This window comes from Cheilinus undulatus, linkage group 5 (genome assembly GCF_018320785.1).
Source record: "Cheilinus undulatus linkage group 5, ASM1832078v1, whole genome shotgun sequence".
NCBI lineage: Eukaryota > Metazoa > Chordata > Actinopteri > Labriformes > Labridae > Cheilinus > Cheilinus undulatus.
In genome coordinates, this window is record NC_054869.1 from 7,038,205 (window position 1) to 7,044,204 (window position 6,000).

Here is a 6,000-nt window from a genome sequence, read left to right on the forward strand (position 1 = left end):
AGCTTCCTTTTTGAGTCTGCTGAATACAAAGTGCTGTTAATGCAGCAGAGCAATTTAGTCAGGCTATGATGGAGCAATTTTAAACCTGAATGAATGGGAAAACAGATGAGATTTTGACAAGCTTAGGAAAGTTATGAGTGAGTTTTGAGAGCGAGTTTCTTTGTTGTTTTGTGTTTTACCTCAAGGTTCAGAAACACATTGTGCAGGTACTGGGGGATTCATTCGTCAGAAAGTCACACAGGTGGTGATATTTACTGAGCCTTGTTTGAAACTCACTGGACAGTGAAAGTGAAACAGGGTCTGTTTCTTCAGGGGTACGACCTGTTTGCCGCCTTAACCCACAGTTAAACATTAGCTGAGTGTTGTTATTTTTTAGGGCTGAAACATCAATCCTGTTAAGAACAAAGGTAGAACAAATCTAGAATAAGATATGTGCCTTATGTGGGATTATATTCCAGTTCAGAAACAGCACAGAAATACCCAGAGGGTTTTTATGGTAAAATATAGCATCTTTGTTCAAAAATGTTTAATAACAAGCATGGTAACAAACATGGCATAAGAACAATGCATGTTTAGAAAAATATATCTGCAAATGTATTTATCAGAATACACTATACATTCACTAAACCAGTACTCGATATCAAACATTTACAAATTCAAAATAATAGCTTAAAGTTACAGTGCATTCACAAAGTATTCAGACCCCTTCACCTCTATAATTTTTTCATGTTGCAGCCTGATGCAACAGTTGAAAAAATCCTTTTTATTCTCTTTAATCTACAGTTGGTACCCCATTATGACAAAGTGTCAACAGAGTATTAGAAGTCTGAGCAAATTTATTAAAAATGGAAAAAAAATATGACTAACGTAAGTATTCAGACCCTTTGCAACAACAAAATTTAGCTTAAGATCCTTCCATTTCTCTGGATCTTTGCTGAAATGTTTCTACACCTTGATTGAAATCCACCTGTGATAAATGAGATAGATTGGACATGATTTGGAAAGGCCCCACAGCTGATAATGCATATCAGAGCCATGAGGTTAAAGGGACTGATGGCAGAGCTCAGAGATTGTTGCATGGCACAGATCAGGTGGGGGGGAATATGCATACAGAAAGTAATTCTGCATCTTTGAAGGTTCCTAAGAGCACAGTTGTCTTAACAATTCTCAAATGGAAGAAGTTTGGCCCAGCCAGGACTCTTCAAGAGCTGGTTGCCCAGCCACTCTGGTCACTCTTAGTGCTTTCAGACAGACATGGGTCTAGTTCAGCTCCGGCTACAATCTGGGGTCTCAGAGCCTATGCTATGTGAAGAACCAGTCTGCATTCACACCAGTTGAAGCGGAACCAAAGTGGGAGGGCTTGATGGACATGTATCACTACATCCAGCTCTGATTTTTCCCCAAGTCTGTCTTTCTGTCCCATTATTCCTTCTTCAGTTTCTTGAGTTTATTAATTATTTTTTTCTGGCGACCAAATAATTGGTCAGGTGAACCCAGCTTTTGCCATCACTTCCCCAAGTTTGGCATGTAGCTTGCTGGTTCTTGTACTTTTCTCCAGCTTCACCACAGAATTCTGTCAATGCCTAGATCACAACCAAACACTTTGTCTCCTCAGCGGACCACTTTTTCTATCAAGAATATGACACGCCCACTGATGATGTCACAGTTTGCGAGGTAGAACCAAATGCTTTTTTGATACCAGCTGAGAACCTACTTTTTTAGGTTCCAAACAATTTTCTTTTTTGGTTTAAACCTGCCAGCCAGTTCAAAATTAGGTTCTGGAACCAGAACTGGCAGAGAGCCCTGCTGGTCTGAAAGGCCTATCTGATGGAGCTCCAGAGATCCTGTGTAGAGGTGGGATAATGATCCAGAAGGACAACCATCCCTGCAGCCCTCCACTGATCTGCGGAGTTGCTTGACGGAGGCCTCTCCAAAGTGCAAAACACATGAAAGCCCACCTGAAGTCTGCAAAATTCTCAACATGAAAGCCAAGTCAATGATGGTTGACCTTAAAGAACTATGTCCCATCTCAGCACAGGATCTCTGGAGCTCAGAGTGACCATCAGGTTCTTGTTCTCAGTTTGGCCAGGCAACCACCTCTTGGAAGAGTCCTGGTTGTGCCAAACTTCTTCCATTTGAGAATTATGGAGACCCCTGTACTCTGAGGAACCTTCAGGGCAGCAGAATCTTTTTTGCAGTCTTCCCCAGATCTGTACCTGTCAACTATCCTGTCTCTGAGCTCTGCAGGCAGTTCCTTTGACCTCATGGCTTGGTTTTACTTTGATATGCATTTTCAGACGCAAGGCCTTCTATAGAGTTGGTACGCCTTTCCAAATCATGTCCAGTCGTTTTCATTTACCACAGGTGTACTCCAGTAAAGGTGTAGAAACATCTCAGCACAGATCTAGAGAAATGGGAGGAACCTGAGCTAAATTTACGATGTTGCAAGCGTCTGAAAACTTATGTAAATGTGATATTTCAGTTTTTATAACTTAAATATTTGTAAACATTTCCAAAATTCTATTCTCAGTTTGCCTCTATGGGATACTGAGTGTAGAATTATGAGAATAAAAATTGATTTCAATGACTAGTATCAGGCTGCAACATCAGAAAAGTGAGAAGTGAAGGGGGTCTGAATACTCTCTGAATGCACTGTATGCTCGACAACGAGTTCATTAGGTACACCTGTTCAGCTGCTTGGTAACACAGACATCTAATCAGCCAATCACATGGCAGAAGCTATTTTTTCTACAGATGTGGACATGGTTAAACGATCTGCTTAAGTTCAAACTGAATATCAGAATTAAGTGATTTTGAATGTGCAATCGTTGTCGGTAATGTGGCTGGTTTTCATGTTGTTTCACCCAATTCTGACCCAAAAATTCCAGTGTTGCAGCAGAAATGGAGACTCATCAGACCAGGCAATGTTCTAATCATTTTTCTCCTATTTTGCTCATCTCATGTGAACTGTAGCTTCAGTTTCCTGTTCTCAGCTGACAGGAATGCTACCCGGTATGGCCTCCTGCTGCTGTAGCCAGTCTGCTTTAAGACCTGAACATTCAAAAATGCTCCTTTTTCCCCTTCCTGATTTCTTATTTCAGTGCACATTTGTCACACTCGAATAAATTTTGATATCAGACAAAGATAACCTGAGTAAGATATGTTGCTACCAAGGGTGGCACAGTCAGTTATTAGGTTTGAGGGGCAATTACTCTATCACATACAGAAAAGTAGGTTTGGATGGCTTTTATCCCTTAATGATCAAAAACTGCATTTGTTTACTTACCCTGCAACATTACAGTGTGGCATATATGCAAAAGGTTTAGAAATCAGGAATGGGGAAAGACTATTTCATAGTACGTTCATTGTAACAGGTGGTTAATAGAGTATTTGTAGCCTTGCTATCATCTTAAACCAGCATGGTCATTTTTCTTTGACATCAACAATCAACAAGGTATTTTTCTGCCCAGAGAAATGCTGTTATTTTCTTGGACCATTCTCTATAAGTCCAAGAGTGTTGTGCATAGAAATCCCAGTAAATCCGCCGTTTCTGAAATACTCAGACCAGCATATCTAGCACCAACAAGCATGGCACATTGAAAGTCGCTTTACTTCCTCTGAAGCTCGGTTTGAACATCAGCAGATTGTTTAGCCTAAATGCAATGGTTACTACCATGTGATTGGCTGATTAGATGCATGAATGAGCAGTTGAACAGGTGTACCTAATGAAGTGGCCGGTGAGAGTAGTACCACAGTAGAAAACAACACAGTCATTTTTTTCTGAATAAAGTCATGTATGGAGAAATAAACATCAGGAGAACGATCTGTGTAAACATAGAAGTCAAACAGGTGAATAACCTGAGGTATCCTAAGTTGTACTTGGTACACAGTTCATCCAGAAAGTATTCAGACCCCCTTCACTTTCTTTGGTCTTGTTATGTTGCAGCCTGATGCTACAGTTGATTTAAAAAAAAGTTGTATTCTCATTAATCAACACTCAGTACTCCATCATGACTTCAAAAACAGAATTTATAAACTTCTTGCAGATTTATTAAGAAAAAAAAGGAAATAGGACATTTACATAGGTATTCAGACACTTTCAACAACACTGTAAATTTAGCTCAGGTTCCACCCATTTCTCTAGATCGTTGCTGAGATGCTTCTACACCTTGATTAGAGTCCTCCTGTGGTAAATTAAACTGATTGGACATAATTTGGAAAGGCACACTAACTCTATAGAAGGCATCATAGCTGACAATGCATATCAGAGCAAAGACTATGCCATGAGAAATTGCCTTGCAGAGCTCAGAGATGAGATTGGGGAAGGCTACGAAAACACTTTCTGCTCCAGTGAGGGTTACTAAGAGCACAATGGCCTCCATAATTCTCAAATGGAAGAAGTTTGGCCAAACCAGGACTCTTCCATGAGCTGTTCGTCCAGCCAGTCTGAGCAATCGGGGAAGAGGGGCCTTAGAGAGGTGACCAAGAACCTGATGGTCAATCTGACGAGCTCCAGAGACCCTGTGTGGAGATGGGACAAAGTTCCAGAAGGACAACCATCACTGCAGCCCTCCACTGATCTGGGCTTTATGGCAGAGTGGTGAGATGGAGGACTCTCCCCTGTGAAAAACACATGAAAGCCCTCATGTAGTGTTTTGTAAAGAGTGTGGTCAAGGTCCTTCTCCCCTGATTGCTCAGTTTGGCTGGGCAACCAGCTCCTGGAAGGGTCCTGGTTGTGCCAAATGTCTTCCATTTGAGAATTATGGAGGCCAATGGGCTCTTGGGAACCTTCAGTGTAACAGAACCTTTTTGCAGCTTTCCATAGATCTTTGGCATTCAGCAATCCTTTCTCTGAGCTCTGCGGGCAGATCCTTTGACCTCATGGCTTGGTTTTTGTACTGATATCATTGTCAGCTATGTGGCCTTCTATTGAGAGGTGTGTGTCTTTTCAAAATCATGTCAAATTTAATTTTCCTACAGGTGGACTCCAGTAAAGGTGTAGAATCATCTCAGCACAGATCCAGAGAAATGGGAGGAACCTGAGCTAAATTTGCAGTGTTTTTGCAGGGAGTCCGAATACTTCTGTCACTATGATATTTTTATTTTTAATAAATCCTACATTTCTATTGTTCTGTTTTCACTTGTGTCATGATGGGGTACTGAGTGTAGATTAATGACAGAAAAACTTTTTTTTTTCACTGTAGCATCAGGCTGCAACATAGGAAAACTGAAAACAGTGAAGGGGGTCTGAAGACTTTCTGAATGCTCTGGACCTACAAGGAAGTATAGTCGAAAATGTGAGCTGCACCGATTGTAAAAATCAGGACTGATGACTTAAATGACAACATGGCTGATGGCTTCTGCTGATGTTATTTTTTCATTGCTCCCTTTAGTGTGACACTCCCACAACACCAACTTTCTGTCATGTTTGACCATAAATAGATAAAAGTTAAGTATCTGAACCTGACGTTAGGTGTGCTGAAGGCCTCCTTTAAATGGATGCAACACGATGGCCAATGTCGGTCAAAAGGTAGATTTTGGCTGATACATGTTAAACCGTAGCGTCTGTGCATCCCTGTTTGAAATGTTCCTTTTTCAGTTTGGCATGAACACAAAGTCCAAAAATGTCCAGTTATTCACAATGGTTTTAGCTAAGACAGTAAAAGTAATAAAAAAGTCAAACATGGACAACCTACGACTACTCAGTCTTTGATGGGTACAGTGTCATACATAAAATGTAATCTTTTTAAAAGGTTTAATACAAAGCTGACATTTTTGGGCCTTCCACCTTCTTCACCTGTTTCCAGGAGGGATGAAAGAGGAGTTTGACCATGCACATACTCTTAATTTGCTTCAAAACTATGCCTAAGTAGAGTAGAAGAGGTTCTGGTGTCTCCATGGCTTGAACAGTGCTTCATCTTTCAGAGCAGACCGCGTTGTGTTGTGTCCCTGTCTGACTGTCTGGTCCAGGCTGAGAGAACAGAGGAGCCGAAGTTCTGT